Source organism: Manacus vitellinus, unplaced genomic scaffold, assembly GCF_001715985.3.
Source record: "Manacus vitellinus isolate BGI_N305 unplaced genomic scaffold, ASM171598v3 scaffold_2_pilon, whole genome shotgun sequence".
Taxonomy (NCBI): Eukaryota; Metazoa; Chordata; class Aves; order Passeriformes; family Pipridae; genus Manacus; species Manacus vitellinus.
In genome coordinates this window covers 536666-555726 of record NW_021940208.1, presented here as the reverse complement: position 1 = coordinate 555726, position 19061 = coordinate 536666, and the positions used below count along the sequence as shown (strand labels likewise).

General features: G+C 40.7%; 1 protein-coding gene and 1 long non-coding RNA gene across 2 annotated transcripts in view; one reads left to right on the top strand and one right to left on the bottom strand.

Moving 5' to 3' along the window:
• LOC108639449 overlaps positions 1 to 4530 on the bottom strand; it is a 38594-nt gene extending 34064 nt beyond the window's left edge. The window contains exons 1-2 of the long non-coding RNA XR_001920509.2: positions 4178 to 4530; positions 665 to 774 (exon numbers count right to left, since the gene is read on the bottom strand). This is a non-coding gene — a long non-coding RNA (uncharacterized LOC108639449). The remainder of the gene's footprint in view (positions 1 to 664; positions 775 to 4177) is intronic.
• The window catches only part of TENM4 (teneurin transmembrane protein 4), a 349236-nt gene that overhangs the window by 79940 nt on the left and 250235 nt on the right, over positions 1 to 19061 (top strand). The gene's annotated exons all lie outside the window — the stretch shown is intronic.

Here is a 19061-nt window from a genome sequence, read left to right as displayed (position 1 = left end):
AGACCAGGTTGCTCAAAGCCCCATCCAACCTCGCCTTGACTATGTCCAGGGATGGGGCAGTCACAGCTTCTCTGAGAAACCAGTGCCAATGCCTCACCACCCACACAGCAAAGAATTTCTTCCCAGTATCCAATCTAAATTGCTCCCCTTTAGTTTAAGACTGTTCCCTCTTGTCCTATCACTATCTGCTTGTGTAAAAAGTCGTCATCCCTCTTTTCTAAAAGTCTCCTTTAAGGACTGGAAGGCTGCTAGAAAGTCTCTGCAGAGCCTTCTCCCTGCTTAACAGCCAGAACTCTCTCAGCCGGTCTTTATAGGAGAAGTGTTCCAGCCCTCTGACCATTGTAGAAGCCAATCTGACAACAGATCCCAACAGATCTGAAACAGTATTTCAAAGTTTACATACCCATTGCTTGTAAAGCCCTTAAAGGTTCTTGAATGAAGCTTGATGGAAGTTATTAGGGGAAAAAAGCTGATATTACTGATTTATTTATTGCAGATAGTACCATTCTGTGTATATTGAATGCTATTAAATCCTGTTGCTTTGTCATTTCAGTTCTGTGAAAAGTCAGCGTTTGTATATCTACTCTTTTTCACCTCTTTGGGAACAAATTATAAACATATGAGTATAATCCACTGAATATAGTCCATGAAACAATTTACTGACCTTCTTTAAAAGTATCTCCTTGAATGTTCTGTATTTTTGGCAGCTCTTCTATTCACACTGGCATGAATACACCCGTTTTAAATCAGCTCTTGATCTCTGAAGGCCAAATCCTGTGAGAGACAGAGCAATTCTAGCAATTCTGAAATATTACGGCCAAATGTGCACTATAAAATGAAGGCATGTTTACTGTTTGTCTTACTTTCCCCTAACTGTTTAGGATCTGCTCTGGTTGTCTCTTCCCTATATTTAAAGCAGATACCTGAATATTGCATAATGCCTTGGTTAAGCTGGGAAACAGATTCTTTGTACTAACCTATTTCTAAAGTTTGTGTTTCCTAAGTACTTTCATAAATTACAGAGACTGCACCATATCTTCCCCTGATCTTTTTTTTAATTTTAGTCTGAAGTACTGGCACATAGATAAAATAGAAGGTTCTGTTCTGTTTTCCTCTAAATATGTGCAAGCAACATACAGTCATACAGTGACATACAATGTCTATTATTCCTGCCTCAAGTCCAAAGAACATAGTTTTGACTGTTCACTGCAAGCAGATATATAAGATTGTTACAAATTGATGCCAAGGGGCCCATACTTGGAATCTGTTTTGTTTTTCTTTGAGTTAGCTTCCAAACTGCAAGACTCTGCATAATGAATGTGTTATCTAGTCCTTCTGTTTTTTATTTTTGAAGGAGAAACAGCACATACTGCAAAGAAACTTTTTCTACTTGCTCAGGTTCCATAGCAACACAGTGTTGCTTTGAATTTATTTTGTACTAATCAATTAGAAATTTTGCTCTGGCAGCTGGAATGAAAGTTTACAGGCCAAATCCTGCTTGTTTTACTTGGGCCTGCAGTTGCAGTAAATCCAATGAAATTCTTGTCTGAGAAGGATACAAACTTGTAGCTTTCATCTCTCTCTCAGTTTAATTTTTGTGAAAAGGTCAGATTTAATTCTTGGTTTTCTGCCCAAGTATGAAAAAAAAGGAGGCAATTCTCTTAAAGGATCCACAACTTAACACATGCTTACAAACAGAGTTGTTGAATTGTTAAAAAGGGAGGTATCCTTTGCTTCCCTTCCATTTTTATTGGTTGTTGTCAGCAGAGCTGATTAGCGCTCATCTTTCATCCGGCAGCTGGTAAAATCTCCTGTTGTATCCACCCCATCGTTTGTGGCAAAAGGGAATCTTCCAGGGAGCACAATGGTATGCACCAGTGCTCTTCAGAGCAGCACAGCCCTCAGTAACATGGTTAGTATGCAGAATTCCTAGGGAACCTTCCCTTGTAAAGGTCAGCTCATTCCCTGCTGGAAGTGCATGTAATGACCGTGAAAACCCACGAGATCTTCTTGTGTGCACTCTGCAGTGGTGCAGTTGGTTAAAATCCAAAGCTGTAATTGAAGAGGTTTTGGTTATGTTTTTATTCATATTTATTTTTCTTTTATCGTTGCCAAAACTGTAATACTGGGAAACTGGGAAAGCTCATACCAAAAAAAAAACCCAACAACCTGCAACCATGTGGAAATGGCAGAAACTTTCTGATGTGGATTGACAAAAGCTGACATTTGGCTTTTAGGGTTACAATTCCAAATTCAGCTCATTCTGCTCCTGCTCTTTTATGTTTGAACTAGAGAATTCATGTATAGTTATGCCAAGCATGCTGCCTGAACAAAACACAGGGAGAGCATTGGGCCTCTACTGTAATTTACCACACTTTTTTTTTTTTTTTTTTTTTTGTCGGGTAGTCACACCATGAACCTCCTTTTAATGCATTTTTACTGATCTTTGCATAAATGAGTCAGAGGACTGAAACAATTTTTTAAATCTAGTCTGTTTTTCTTAATGGCTAGAAAAATGTGCTTCCTCTTACAAAGTACACTGAAAAACTGTATGGATGCATAGGAAGGCGCTGATTTAACACTTTCTTTCTATTTCACTCATCATCACACTAGAATTCAGTCTCTGACTACACAGGATTAGAAATACATGTCACCCCGTTTTGTAATGAAAGCATAGCAAATCAAAGTCCTGATTTAAACTTTGTTACATGTCAGGGCTCATCAAATCTCTATTGCAACAAAGAGGATGACGCAGAGCAGACTTTGCTCTTTCAAGAGAAGATCAGAGTTAGAGCTGGATCTCAGTTTGCATGTCAGGGACTGTAACAGGGAAAGCAGTGCTCATCCACTTGCACGTGCTCCCTTTTTTCCCTGTCGCTCTCCAGTTTTTACCTGTAGTTAGCACAATGGGAAGATTACAGCCTTGGCACCATAAAAAGGGTCAGGGAGTGTGAAGTGGGCTGCAGATTCCCTAAAAGCTGCATTCCTAAAGCAGGAACCTCTCTGTCTGGAGACTTGTCAGAAGGAAGGAGATCCAGACGACTCCACTGTTGATCATAACAAAACACACAGGGCTCACAATTTCAGCCCTTGGTCTGCATGCTGCACATGAGGCAGTGTAGGCTCTCCACCAAGTCTGGCTTTTCTCCTTTGGGTGATAAGTCTCTCTAAGTACATATAGGTATAGTCTTATATTCTCCCTGGTTCTCAGGCTTTGCCTCTGATGCCAAAATTTCTTCTCTGATTATAATTAGCAATTTATAAGATCAGCATATGTCAAGGAGGTGACATCCAAGGGCTTACGATGAGAAAAACTGATGACCGAGGTAGAACCAGAAGCAGAACCAGCTTTGGGGGATTTAAATGTTAAACCCACTTGATTGTTTTGGGTTTGTGTCCTTCTCTAAAGTGTTCATGTTATGTTTAGTAAGAAATATTGTACAACTATGTAGTGTGCCATGTTATGTTAAAAATGTTTTTTTTAGAAACAGATTTTTTGTTTAAGTTTGCTGGTTTTCTTCTGCTGACTGTTCTTTTATTTTGACGGGTTTTGCATGATAACATTTCAGTATTTGGGAAAATGCGGGAGATTAATCATTATGACTTTCAGCAAGGGGAAAAGCCCATGTTTAAATGCATTGTCCTGTATTATATGTCTGTGTTCATATTCCCCCTGTTTTTATTGATGTACCGCACATATCTGACCTCCACGTTTGCCTGATGGATTTTTCACCAGTTTGGTGAAAAACTGACTTCCCAGTTTTGTTTAAAAATCTGATTGGAATAAGACCCTGATAACCATTAATTGCTTACAGTATGCTTTTCCAATTGGATGTACTTAACCTACATGTACCTGATTGAATTTCCTTGCAGTCAGTAGTTCTTCTTCAGTCAGGCACAGCTCTATGTAAAGTATAATCTTATAACCTGATTTGCTGTGTTTTTCATCATTTAATCAATCAAATGATGCCGCTCTGAGCTATGCTTCTGCCCTGTATCAGTGTGGTGGTTTGCTAATGTGCTTCTACACTACACAGCAATACACAGACCTGTCCTCCACCTCCTGCCTGTGTGATGGAGGTCTTAGGCTGTTTGCTCTATAAGCTCGATAAAAGAATGGTTAAACCAATCCCTAAAAGGACCCTACACTTTTCACATGGAATCTGAAATAATTTACCTCGTTGGGCGAGGGTTTCCCTTTAGTACGATGCAGCCCGGCTTCAACACCTGGCCTCACTGACAGTGAGAGCCCATGTCATGGCACAAAGTGTCTCACACACCAGGGGCTCTCTGCAACTCCAAAACCTTAAAAAGACCCAGCAAACCAAAACAATAACAACAACAACACAAACAAACAAACGGAAACCAAAACAAAAAACTAACAAACCAAAACAACCAACCAACCAACCAAACAAAAACCCCTGATGGATACAACTTTTAAAGTGTGGATAGGAGTTTTAAGCTCCAGCCCGGGGGGCAGCAGATGATGTGGTCAGGTACGTGCAGTCGGCCGCCCCTCAGGTAGGGCTGCCCCGCTGGGGCAGGCGTGCGGGGGTATTCTTTGTCATTTGTGGGTTTTTTTTCGGGGGGGAATTGGGGGGGGGGCGGGCCTTCCCTCGTGCCCCGGCCTCGACTTTATTGTCTCTCTGTTCCGTGTTTTTGCCGTGTTGTTTGGTTCAAATTTATTTCTTTCTTGTGTTTCTCCCCCTCCCCCTCCTCTGTGTGTGTGTGTGTTGTCTGTGGCCCGCAGTCCCCCCTGCCCTTTCGTACCGCCTCCCTCCACCCCGCTCGCAGTCACCCTCCCCTCTCCTCGCCGCCGGCAAATGAGGGCCGACGGCGGTCGCTGGGCGACGGCGCGGCCCGGGCGGCCGCGGGCTCGGACTCTGAGGAAGAGTTCGTCCCTCAGTCATTCTTAGTTCAAAGTGGCTCTGGAAACCTCTGTGTCGCCGCCAACGGTGAGTGACTCTCTCTCTCTCTCTCTCATTCTCTCTGCCTACTTTTCCGTGCCTGTCTTGACGGCCGTGCGCGGGGATGTAGGTTGGTTGTGGGAGCGGGTGTGCTCTCTGGGTTGGTTTGTTTCGGGGGGGTGCTGTTTAAAACAATTAAATAATTTGGGGAGGGGGGCTAAAAATCGCCTCGTAAAGGTTGAAAGATGCAGCACTGGGGGGAAGGTCGGTGCTGCTGCGTGGGTGTTGCTGGTGTTGCGAAGAGGGACGCGCCAGCCCATGTGGTACCTGGGCAGCACTCAGAAACTTTGCCTGAGTTGAAGGTTGGACCCCGGTCCCTTTTGATGGTGTGAAATTTTGGGGTTGTTTGCCTTTTTTGTTTTATTAACTCCTGCCCGAAAGACTCGCCAAAGAGCCCCCCTTCTCAGTGAGGGCGGCAAGGTGCAGCCTGGGGGCTGAGGGAACCTGTCAAGAACCTGTCACCCAAGGGCTGCGTGGATGGGAAAGGGAATGGCAAAAATGCAGAGTTCCCTTGAAAGTTGTGACAGTGTTATCAGCACCGTGTACGGATGGTGGCCTCTTCAGAGGCCAGTGGAAGGTGTCTGTGTTCAGTCTCTCTCAGAGGCGCTGAGGGATGCCCTCGGGGTAAGTATTCGAGGCAGCAGCACAACCCCATCCTACTGGGATGCTCTGAGACTCCCCGGTGCTCAGCCCCTGCCGAATGGTCCATGCTGCTTAAACAAATTACAAGGAGAGGAATGAGATTCACAGCTCTCTGCTGCAAAGACAATGAGTCATAAACGGAGAGGTAACCCTCATTGGCAAAGAAATGTGAAATTTCATCAAGGGTAGTGTAACCTGACAAAGTGCAGATTACAGCAGTGGAATAGCAGTGGCCACTCAGGCTGCTGCCATCCGGCTGGAGTGATAATTGCTCAAAGGTCTGATTTATGATGAAGGCGAAGGCATTCAAAGATATCTTGAAAGAGAGAAAGAAAGGTGAGAGAGAGGTTTACTGCAGCTGGCAACAGCTTAACTGCATTTATGTTAAGCTTCTAAGAAGGTTTCCTAGTATGCTGTTATCTCCAAGTAAGGAGAGAAAGTTTGACATTTAATTTGTCCGCCCCCCCTTCCCTTTCCCAGCTTCCCTCTTCTTTTGTTGCATTTGTTATGGTAAAAACAAACTTTCCCTTCAGAGTTTTTCAAAGGAGAAGGTTATCTCCTCTGAATTGTCATCCTGAGGAGAGTAGGGGGAAATACAGTGTCGTATTCATTCAGGAAACTGATTAAAATTCATATCCTCAGTTCAGCTTCCCCCCTCCCCTCCCACCCTATAACATAGACATGCATCTGACTCCTTGCAGTCGCAGTACATGGAAATGTGAAATCATGTAGATGACCCTCTTGTTGGAAATAAAGCCAAGCTCACATTCCACGTCGTGTTTTCCACATCTTAATGTATGTACTTCCTCTTTGTTCATTTAGGAAATACGTATGTACACATACATGCACATGCTCCAGGTAAAAAGAGGGAAGAAAGAGAAAGCAAGTGAGATTAAAGACTTTAATCTCTTCTTTTACTAATTAGCTGAAGAACAGAAAAAGCATTGTTCAGAGGCCACAGTGGGTTGATGACATTATTGTATTATTGATGTGCTGGTGAGTTAGTTAGACTTCAGGCTTTTCAGCTGCCTGCTTATTTATCCTCTTTTTTTTTTTTTTCTCAGTGCTTTCTGCATTGGCTTGTAGACACACTACATTCCCTGAGGCTTTCTTTGTGTGTAGGATTCAGCAAGTTGCTTATAAATATGTCCCACACAAAGACAGGGCATCTGGGGTCTCATTTGCCTGCTTATTCTAGTTGTTCTGTAATCAGAAGTGCAGGTAATGCCAGCACAGTGGTGACCTGTTAGGATCAGCTCAGCTAAACTCTGCTGACAAGAGGAAAACAAAGGTGACTTATTTTGCCACCTAACAAACGATAATCTGAGAGTTCACGTGAATAAGAAGCACAGACCATACAAGCCCATCATGTCTAAAACCTAGAGACTCTTCTGACCTCTGTAAATGGAATTAATTGCTTTAGTTCCTTACCTTTCTGTTTCTATGAGGCTTAGTCAGCTTAAAGTTTAAATGACAAAGGCAGGTCTTTATGTTCCTTAAATGGTGAAAATTAGTAAAAGCTTATTTTGGTTAGGACTAAGTTTAATACAGTTAGAGTACTCATTCTTGGAAAATAGTAGCTGTCTCAACAGCAGGACAGCCTGAGAATGCTGTCCAAAGGATTTGTGTTGCACTTTTTAATTGATTGTGGCTAGGTTTTCCTTCCACAGCTGTGTAAACTCACCCTTAGAGAAGTCCATCCAAAGTAAGTAACACCCAGGGAGCAGCACTGCTGTTACAAATCCCCATGTAAATTGCAAATATAATGCACACGGAACTTAAGAAACGTGCTACTTTTTGAAGATACAGTAGGCTATTCTTTATCTAAGTTTTTTTCATTCCAGAAAGGTAATATTGTCCATGATATTATTTTTAAACTTCCACAAAAATATCCAACTAAACTTTCAAATGAAGGCTGGAACCAACTAATATGTATATAAATATGTGGACATCTTTTAGGGCTTTTAGTTTTGTATTAGATGCATTACAAGCCATTGTTTGGTTTTCTTCTAAGTAATTTAGAACATTTAAAGCCCCAATTTTTATCGTACTTATAATATCAGCAGGTAATTTTAAGGAAAAATAGACTTTTCAGTCTTGAACCTTTTCATTTTTCTTTTTATATATGTTAAGTCTAGAAGACTCTTTACCTAAAATTACCCAAATTAACTAGGATGTGAATGTCTCTGTTTCATAGACTCCTAGAATGCTTTGGATTAGAAGGCACCTTAAAGATCATCTAGTTCCAACCCCATGCCATGGGCAGGGACACCTTTCACTAGACCAGCTCAAAGCTCCATCCAACCTGGCCTTGAACAGTTCCAGGAATGAGGCAGCCCACAGCTTCTCTGGGCAACCTGTGCCAGGGTTTCATCATTCTCACATACAGGGAATTTCTTCCTTGTATGAAATCTAAAACCATCCTCTTTTATTTAAAAACCATTGTTTTAAATTTGACCATTTTATTTAAAAAACATTTAAACCCCCCTTGTCCTATATATACAGGCCCTTGTAAAAAGTCTGTCTCTGTCTTCCTTATGATCCCCCTTTAAGTATAGAAAGGTCACACAGAACCTTCCTTTCAGCAAACTAAACAGCCCCAATTCTCTAAAACATCTCAGGGTGTTTCAGTTCAGAAACCTTAACATTGCCTGACTCGAGGATTTCAGCACTATTTGAAAAGTAGGCTGTCTTGGGGCATCTCAGTGGACAGTTAAGGAACACTAATTAGTTTTTTAGGTTTCTTATATATACTGGTGTGTAGGTATATATGTTTATGACTCAGGAGAAGCCAGAACTGTCTGAAGGCATTCAGTCTTTAATCTGGTTGTTTTAAGAAACTAACAAATGCTATGTTGGATCAGAACTTGTAGTCTCTGGCAGTGGTAGGGGACGAGAAGCACGAGCCAGTGGGTCTGTAGGGAGAATACTGGCCGGGTGGGAAAGGTTGAGCACTAGCCAAGGAGAGGCTGTAGAATCTGGTGATTAGCTTGTCAGTGGCAACTTTCTTCCATTTGAACCAGTAAACAACATGAAAAATAAATTAAAAGAAACCAATCAAGTGTCTTTAGGGAAGGGTGTGTAAGAAGAGTACATCGGACAGCACATTGTTGTCCACTTACCTTAGCATCCACAGCTGGGGCACTGGGGACATTAGCAGGTACATCTCTGCCCAACACAGCTATGAGGTATGGAAAATGGCTGTTGTGCAGAGTGGCAAAGAACAGATTTTGAAACATATATGAAATCTGTGGAAAGCTGACATCCAAATTCCTTTGAGAACACTGACTGTGTTACCTCATAGTCAAAGCTCAAGTGTGTTACTTCTTCCATCTCTTCCATCAGTGAACAGGCACTCCATGTGAAGTATGTTTTCGACATATTGTAGAGTCTGGTGTGTTTACCTAAGTTACTTCTGTCAGGCAGACAGGAGGGCTGGATGTAGTCATTTGAAACAGCCTCTGCAGATGAGAGCCACAAAATCCCAAATCAGCTCTGGTTTGGGGCATTTTAGTATTGTCAAACACAATTTCTGAGACCAGGGCATGGATTTTATTTAATTCTAGCAGAAGTGAGGAAATACCAGAAAGTTGTAAGAGTATCTAAATCTGACTCTCTGGTCCTAGAAATTACTTTACTGTGGTGACACTGGAGCTAACATCTGCCAAAGTCTCTGTAGGAAGAATCTTATGTCTAACATCTAATGTTTGGAGTTTTATCACTCACTTCTGAATATATCTACGTCTTTGGCTTCTTCCTCAAATACATCCCTATTACAAAAACTCTTGTTGCTCCCCATTGATTAACCAGTTTTGCACCTTTTCTACTACTGAGGGCATTTACTCAAAGAAGCAGCAGTGGAGGGTCATGTTGCCAGTCACCCAAAGTGACATTGCTGCTGGAGAGGGGGGGGGGTGGGGAGGGAGGGATGATTCCCGGTATTATTACATTTTGAATTCCAAGAGGAGGATTCAATGTTGTGTGAAGCATTGACGATGTAGCCCTTACCTTGGCATGGATTGCGTTGTCAGTGGACAAGGAGGGAAAACTGTGTTGAGCATGTACATAAATATTCTAGGGTTAGATCCTAGAAGGCGAGCGCAATTTCTGTATGATCCGTGATTTCAGTGGAAAATAGGCTAAATCAGGATCAGTTTGCCCCCAGAAGCCAAAAAAACCCACAACTTCTGCATAGTGGGATCTGCGTGAATGAGCCACTTGACCAACAAAATCCGTGGTCAGGGAGTTAATGAAGATTCTGGTAGTGCTTTTGCCACTTTTTCTTGTTTGGAGTGCTGGACAATTTGAAGCAGTAGTAAGTTCTCCTAAGGTCTTCTTTTTCATTTCTAACTAAATTTGACCAATCCAGACCTCCCAATTCGTAACCTATTTTCTGTTTACGTGTTTGTTTGTTTGTTTGTTTTAATCTCTAAAGTGCAGCCTTGAGCTGTTGAAGACAATCACTGTTTGTAATTTACCTCCCTTTCCTATCCTTCAGAAAGAACTTTTCAATTTTTTATTACACGATTTCACCCAGATTTATGAAGATAAATCCTTCATAAAAAGGTTGCTGAGGACTCCTATAGCCTTATCTGTTTTTTGTCAAATAGTTTAATTTTATATAAATTGTGCATTTCTGGCACTTTACAGTGAGTAACTGACCAGCTCATCTGCCAGTGCTGATGCTATGGCTGGATTTCTTCAGGATCTAGAAGGAAGTCATGTTCCAGAAAGACGGGTTGAATGTTTTTAAGCTATTTATGTGTGTGCTCAGTGTTTATTTCTTTAGTATCCTTGATGTGTTTGGTGCTGCAGAGTCTACCACACAGAGACTGCTATTTTCAGACTCATTCAGCAACCCAGTGTGACCAGCTGAAAGGATGAATGTAACACAGCCTGTTTTGCATCAGGCATCACCTCTCTGATCTTCAGGTCCGACTTCAGACACAGGAGTTGTCCTGTAGGAACAGTGGTTAGGTGTTTAAAGCACTGGGACGGAAGATCCAGTCACAGAGAAATCAAATTGCAGCAGGGAGCCCAAAAGACACTGAATATTAAAGTATTTCAAAGAAAGAATGGTATCATGTAAGGCATCTTAGAAGTGAAGAATTTTCAGGGATCTGACTGAGGAGTGCAAAAGAACCTTTGATAATGTAATCTAAATAATTGATATTTTTTCATCTATTAATTAACAATAAATTCCAGTTAAATCAATTTTCTTTTATGAAAGGCTTCTATTTTTCTTTCCAGAAAGGGTTGTGGACAGAGAATCTATTCCCTTGCTGTGTTTTGTCCTTGCACAGTGCTTTCTGTTGCTTCTTTTTTTGCTGCTCAAGCAAGTGTGTTAAGTAAGAATAGCAATTAATCTCTGCATCCTTTATCAGAGATTTGCAGAGTCCATTAGCATCAGTGTTACTCGTAATGGTAATTCATAATTACAGAAGGGAAACAGGAATCGAAAGATATAGCCAATCAATTTACAACTGTCTTTTAAAAAAATTCAAAATATGTTTTCTATTATTGTGTGCCTTATTAAAACTTTTTTTTAACGTCATGCCCCCCCCCAGCAACATTTCAGAAATTTAGGAGAAAAGGTTTAAAAGATGTTTAATTTAGTAATAGTTTTTAAAATATTCTTTAATAGAAGAATTTTTTTTTAACAGTAGTGATGATTAGGTAAGGTGCTTGGAAAAAAGTATTTTGAAAACCAGTTTCACATAATTTTTAAATGAGTTTATCTTCTAATTTGGGAGCGTGTTCAAAATTCAGCCTGAGAAACTGTGACCTAAATTCCTCCCTTTTAATTTTAGTCAAAAAACTAAACATGGGACTTATTAATCATAAGCTTTCAATTTAGTTAGACATTTCAAGCCATCAGTGTTTGAATAATCCTGAGGAGATTCCTCTTTTTCCACTCGTTGTGAAAAGAGCTATGGCTTACTATGGGTCCACAGAAACCTGAGAAGTTAGTGTGGAGCCTCAATCTGGTCATTTTATCTTGATTTTCACAGTTGTCGTCTACTTGAACTCACTGAAACCATCCAAAAATTCATTGACATATTTGAAAATTGATTTCAAATTCCTCAAATCATTCCTCCAAATTTATCTCTGATGCAAAGATGACAACAAGGTTCAGGTTTTGGGTTTCTGAGCATCAGCCACTGCCTCTCAGACCCTGAAGATCAAGTAAGAAGCTGTAAAGTGGCAGCTGTGAGGAGGATCAGATCATGAATTATTCCTGCTCTTACTCACTGAGCAGTGGAGCCGTCCTGTTGAGTTTTTGTTTCTCCTGTTTCACTCTTGCTACTAAGAGGAAAGATCAGAAAGATGTCACTGTGTGAGCTGCAGATCTTTCAGAGGACATGAGGCTCTAGAAGTACCCACTTACCTTGCTGTCACTTAAGCTCTTACCCCATGAATTCGCTTTGCATTCTGAGAATATTTATTTAACCTGGCAGTCGTTTGGCTTCAGGATGAGCCAAAGGTGAGAAGCAAATAATTTGCTATAGGACCAGATTCTTATCGCTGGTATTGGTGGGAGGCATTTGGATTAGATTCCTAGCATAACGAGGGTCAAATCCTGACCCAGCTAAAATCCTTTGGGCTCAGACAGAGAGACATTTGGTCAGGAGAGGATAATATGAATATACAGAGAGTCAGGTCAGGGGCTTTTTGGGGTTTTTTTTGCAAAGAAAAAATATCTTGAAGAGAACAAAGCAAAGTTATGATTGTCACAATCAGTGAAAGGCAGCAATGAAACAAGTCCCCTTTCCAGGCCGGTAGGGAACACACTGAATCAGTTAAAGCAGATTTATAGCTTTTTAGCTGTGATAAAACTGTATCAGTGTGTATATGAATTTACATAGGAGTAGGTTTTTTTTTTTCTTTCTTTTAATGCAAGCCACATTGGAAAGAGTGCACAAAGGAGCCCCACTCTAAGGAAAGACAACTGGAACAAATTATATGCATTCAGACTTGTTAAACGGAATTGGCAGCAGAAATATTCCTGGTAACCTGAGCATTACAGCAGCATTGGTATAGTTAAGGTTATGTCAGCATTTCCATTAGTTCCCCCCCCCTTTCAGAGGTTTATATCTGCAGGAAAAATTCACTGTGGGTTGAAACTTGACAAGCTGTGCGAGATCTCATCTGAGATGGATTTTTTTACCTTTTTACAAAATTGGGGAGAAAAAACTGTTTGAAGAGTCAAGCTACAAGAGCACAAACAAAAATAGCAGCATTCTGGCTTTGATCCTTTTCAATGTTAAAAAAAAAACCATTTCTTTCTTTATAGTGTAACTATCAAATGTTCAACAAAATCTTGCTCTGAAGAAGGAATTAATCATTACACTATTAGAGGAAATGAAACATTAATTTATGGCCCATTAGATGCTTTTTCACTGCAGGACTGCCAGTGTTTTGGTCTACCTCAGGTTATACTGAGAGATTTGTGACTAACATGAAACAAAGCCCCCAAAGGAGCAGATTCTGTTTGGAAAAAATGCTTCTGGGCAGCTTTATAAGAACAAAACATTGAAGGCAGAGTTGTCCGGAGATTGGAGTGAGTACTAGGAATTCAGCCTTCTGTTTTCTGCCACAGGCTTCTCAGATATAAAACTTAACCTCCGTTTTCTCCATTGTAAATGAATGATATAGCAAGCCTTTGGCTTCGCTATCCTTCTCAGCTATTTCCTCATCTGTAGGATATTACTGGAGCTAGCCATGGTTTACACTGTGATGAACAAGTAGACAAAAAGGGACCCATGGCTCCATACTTGCAGACATCAGGTTTCAGAGAGTAAGCTAATCTTTTTTCTAAATCTTTTCAAATTCCTAGGTGCACAGCATTGAACTTGTTATTTTTGGGTATATATCATCTCAGAGCTGATGCCTGTATGGCTAAAGGGTCTGTGTATGTTCCCAGTTCCTGCAGGGCTGTTTGCCTTCTACACTTTGAAAAGTCATAGCTGATGTTCATCAGAACTTTTTCCGTTCACCAGATAAAAGCTGCTGCTGTGGAAGTGCAAAGTATTATAAAATACAGGAAGGCAGTCTGAAGCTCATATACTCATGGCCATGTTGTGTTATTACTGTGAAATGGATCTCTCAGTTGGGAATGAGTTCAAACTTTGGGAAGGCTTGTTCCATTAGCTGTTTGCAAGCCATATGTCTCCATTTTAAAATGAGGACCTGGGGGCTTTGAACTTTATTTATAAGCTGAAATTTGCTGGTCAGGGAGTGAACCAGTGATTAATTCATAATGGAGAAGATGCCAGAAGTCTCACTCTCACCTGTGTGTTCTTTTCAAACTAAACATCCAATAACTGTGTAGCCTCAGAAGATGTATCCCCCCCTCTTCTTCCTCCATCGTTTCTGTGCTTTGCATTATTCGCTCTGTTTATTGTAACACACTATTAATCTCAACCACAGCTTTCAAACCATTATGTGACCCCAACAAATTCTTCAGCTGAAGCAGTGATAGCTTTAGGTGTTCTGTGTGGAAGGTTTTGAGGCTCTGAGTAGAAGGGAAAGGATTGGGTTAAAAATGTTTGAGGCAGTAATTCAGAGGAAAAAGTGTTTTCTGTGGATACAGCACGAGTTTTCTGAAAAATGATATTTGGAGTATGACAAGGGGATCGTGAAGCTTCTTGCTGTGTGTATGAACCACAGTGTTTCCTTTGAAGTTACTTCCCATGTACACCTGGGTGCAAAGCAGTAGGGTGTTTTGTTCAAGGGAGGGCAATCCTTAACCGTGTGTCTAACAGCAGGACGAAGCCCTTAGTGCCCATGCTTGGTAGTAAAGCTGGTGTGAAAGACAGTTATGGCACAGAAGAAACCTTTGATTTGGAGAGCTTTATATGAAAGACTGTCAACTGGGTTAAGCCTTAGAGGACTACAAGCCCCAGTATACAGATCCCACATAAGAATTCATTTTTCTGGCACTTTGGAAAACAACAGAATTTGAAGGAAGGGTTGAAAGTTTTGTTTGGTTTTAAGTTCTGCCCTGTGAATTGAGACAAAAGCCCCCAAAAGAGATGGAATAGCTGGTGTAGTGTTTTAACAGCATGGTGGGCATTAGCTCAAAACCTACAACTACAAGGTCAATATTTTGTAGTAAGTAGTCCCTGGAAGTGGGAGTCAGAAAACTGGTGACTGGTCACAGTTGACTTTGGCCAAGTGACCTAAATGCTAGTGCTTGACTCTTACATGAATAAAATGAGGGATAATTGTCATTGTTTGCTGCTTAGAAGCTTTGGAGATTTTCAGATTCTAGATTGAAAATGAAGAATACTGTTGTGCTCCCACTCCATTCAACTGATAAATCCAGTGTTGCAGAGTTTACTGCTGGCTCTTAACATGTGCTCGTCTCTGTAGGTGAGGGATGGCGATGCTGCAGAGTTTAGGGAGCCTTTTTGTAACGTGTCTTCAAAGTCTGCCCTCACTTTTAACAGGGAAGATTTAGTAGATCTTTTTTACCTTTCCATGTAATAATTAGGTCTGTTAATGGAAATGTGGTAGTTAAAGCATTTTCCATATAAAGCGAAGGAAGTGTAGCAAAAAGACAAAATGGTTCAAATCATAAGGCTGTGTGACAGAAGCTGATACAATTCAGACATAGAGTATATCACATTTCTGTTTACAAGAGGTCAGCTGATATTGACGTGTCAAAGTAGCATGAAAATATACAACCATTCACTAAAGACAACAATGGTGGGGCAAAAGACCAGTGACTCCACGTCACTTCATAGGATCATAGAATCATTAAGGTTGGAAAACACCTCTGAGATCATCGAGTCCAGCCATCAACGCAGCATCATTGTGTTCACCACTAAACCAGGTCCCCAGGTACCACATCCACATACGTTCTGAAAGCTTCCAGGGATGGCGATTCTGGAAAATCTCTGCCAAATGGTAAAGACCTTATATCCTAATCTGCTACTTGTACTTTTACTACTAGGACACAAATGCATTTGAAAAATAATTGCTAATGGAATGGTGGTTGATACATTTCTTCCTGGCTCACATGCCATTTAAAAGTCTAAAGCAAATGAAGCTACTGAAACCCAAATATTCCCCTTTCGTTCATCAAGGGTCTCAAACATCAAGTAGTCTTATTGGTAAAAGCAGTCAATATAAGAAGGCCAGACTGGCCCTCCTAAATATTTACCTAATTAATTACTTCCTAATATTTCCTATCCTTTCACTTTTTAGGACATCAACATTACTCAGAAATTAACCCCACAAATTGTAGCAAGTGTGTTTGGGGTACCTTTCAGAGTAACGTAAAAATTACTACTCTTAAAATATATTCATCCTTTCTGGAGGATCTGAGCCTTATTCTGTTGTGTTAAATTTCTCCAGGTTTTCAGGGTATTTCTAGATGTCCTGCCAATTTAGTCTCTTAATCGTGGTGTGTTTCATTTTCTTTCAGCCTAAATAAGACCTCTATTGTAGAGACAAAAATTGGCCTCTCAGAATTATTGAGGTTAAGCAGGTTATAATTTCAGCATTTTGGACACCTCAGGATATCAGGCATTCAGTAAGTACAACGTGCTGCAAATAGGAAAAAGCATTCTGAAACCATAAGTGACCATATTTCTTTCAGCATTTGAGGGGGAAGGGGTGTTGTGGTGACCAGGCCAGCAAGATGAGAGCCTGTGTCATCACAGGCACTATTCAAAATCAGCCAGCCATGACAGCTCAGGAATTGGACTCTAGGTTCTCCCACATGAGGGGAGAATTGAGCTTTGTAACCTGCTTCAGAAAAATTAAAGTAGCAACACATGCCTCATTAGCATGACAGCTATGGGAGTGGGCTTGGGATATAATAAAGTGCTGCAGGACCTTGGAGTGCTTCGGCAGGAAAGCTCGCAAGTGTAAAATCGATGCTTTTGATACATTAGGTGGTAATGGAAGAAGCACAGCACAGAAGTGGTATGATCGGATGATTTAGTTATAGCTATAAATCTAGTGGCAGTATCGTGGCAACGTGATAGGACACAGCATTTCATAAGGAGCACGGCATAAAGATTCATGCATTAGTCAAGTCTGGGGTTGAAGCACATGTAGTTGGGAGTTGCATTACTGACATAAATGACAGAGTGGTTCATCCTGGCAAACACACTGAATAAACCAGGGGCACTTTGTAGTAAATAAGCACTTTAGACAGAGGTGCCAGTGTTTACGTTCTGTTTAGATATTTCTGGTGTAAAATTATTCTGGTGAGATGAAAATCAGCATGGATTACTCCAGGTCAAAACTAATACTTTCACACTGGCCTCTTCCTTGCCTTACCCTGCCTGGCCAAATGTCGAGATTTTTTAAAAATTCTCCAGAATCCCATATCAACAGTAAAACTACTGCCACTTGATGGTTGCTTGTGCTGTGTTTTAATGTAAAGCATCTCTTTTCTTGCTGCTCAGTTTACATAAATCCTGCCCAAATCACCTTAAAAAACTTCTCTCCCTGAAATTGAATGGCTACATGAAACTGTCACAAGGATCTACATTCTCCCTCAAGCCATATAGACCCTCATTTAGGCATCTTGTTTTAAAATCAGTCTTCCTCTTAAATTACCATCGTTTTTGCTGCCCTTCGTTGTATTACAGTCAGTTTTCCTGCATTTCTCTAATAGTGAGGGATAACTGAGGCTGGTGTAGCTTCATATATGCAGTGAGTACCCTAAGACAGGTCAGGTAAACCAGAAGAGAGTGACATTGTTTCCTGTCATTAACATATGCTTGATTAGGAAAAATATCATTAGGACTAGTACAGAGGAGTAGCATGTCAGAGGAGATGAAGCGGATTTGAGTGTTTTTGTAGAATGAGTTACAGGAACCATTACTGTTGCTGCCTGTAACTTTTCTGATACACCAATGAAACTTGAAACAGGAGGTCATCTCAAAGGGTAATAGCTTCCAGCCAAAATGTGCTTCAATCTACCAGACCACCCATCCTTTCTTTATCAATGATGTCAAAATAATAGCAGTACTTGACACTTTTACACAGATGGGTAAAATCTATTTTGTCACCAGTAGATATTTCCAGAAACCTAACCTATGTAACTGTATATTGTGCCTTTCCCGTGTATATCTCTAAACAATTAGGAAATAGTGGGTCTCCTGGTACCTCCTTGAATCAGATAAATGTGATTATCTCCATTTTACAGAGGTCACAGTTGACTAGCTCGAGGTCACCCAGGCATTCTGCAATACCATCATGGTGGGATTCGTCTCCCTGTTCTCTTTCTGTAACAACCGGTACACTATGTTTTCTCCCAAAAGTGACACAGAGACATGTAACACAATTGGAATGAGAAATAAATGGTTTTCAAACATAGTTGTGGAATTTGTAAAGGCACCTTAACTACCTGTCTGAAAATTGTGCTCCAGTTTTTGGTCACGTGAATTTTTAAACAGGGAATTTAGACTTCTGCTGTATATTGTGGTAGCTTCAATTTAAAACAGTTTGCATTGTCTTCCATTTCTTCATAAAAAACTCTCGAGCAGTTTATATCAGTGTCAGTTCATGCCAGAAGTTCCTTGAGTCCGTCTTGGGATAAAACACAAAAAGTTCTCCTCCGACTGAACTGTGTGTTGGTTGCTGTCACATGGAAAGCTGACTAAAGCCCTTTAATTTATGAAATGATAGGTAATCCTCAAGAGTTTGCCTAAATATTTTACTGCATGTCACTTTTTGTTGGAAACCAGAACCCATATTTGCTGTGCCATCCATTAAGTAGAACCTCTTCAAATTACTTCTGCGTCTAAATGGGAGTTTGCATGTGCTAACTTTTGTCTGAGAGTTTCAAACACATCTCAGGGCTCTTGCATCTTTTTCACTATTTTTCTTCATCTTGGCTTAGCATAATATTTATGTGCAGAATTTAAAAGAGGTCTGAAGGCTTTAATTTAATTTTTTTTCCAAGTTGTTCTTTGCAGGGTACTGGAAGTGGATAATATTTAAGGTTCTTTCGAAGAATATGGGTAACTTTCATTTGCTGAGATGCTGAGAGAGTAGGATGTAGCATTGTAGCATGCTACAGTGATAAATTATTGTGCATAAGAGGTAATGATAATGTTTGAAGTTTTACAAAATTGATTTCCCTGGAAGAGTTTCAGCACAGTAGCCATGGAAAGCTTATTTCATATAAACCAAGAGACTGAAGGAAAGAGAAAGGATCTCTAGAGATTGGCATAAGTGACTTGTGTGGCAGAAGGATAATCCCTGAACACACCTGTGCAGTAGAAACACAACGTGTGGATTAGTTTTGTACTTAATCTGTCACTCTGGCATTCCCCCTGTGAACTGCCCAAGTGGTTTCTGCTCCCCAGCTCAAGTGTCAGTGCAGCTTCAACAGCAGCCACGTGAGCGCCGGTGGGTTTTGATAGCGAACAATGCATGTTTGTTTGTTCATTTTGAGTCTGGTGTCTGAGCTGGAATTTTAATGGT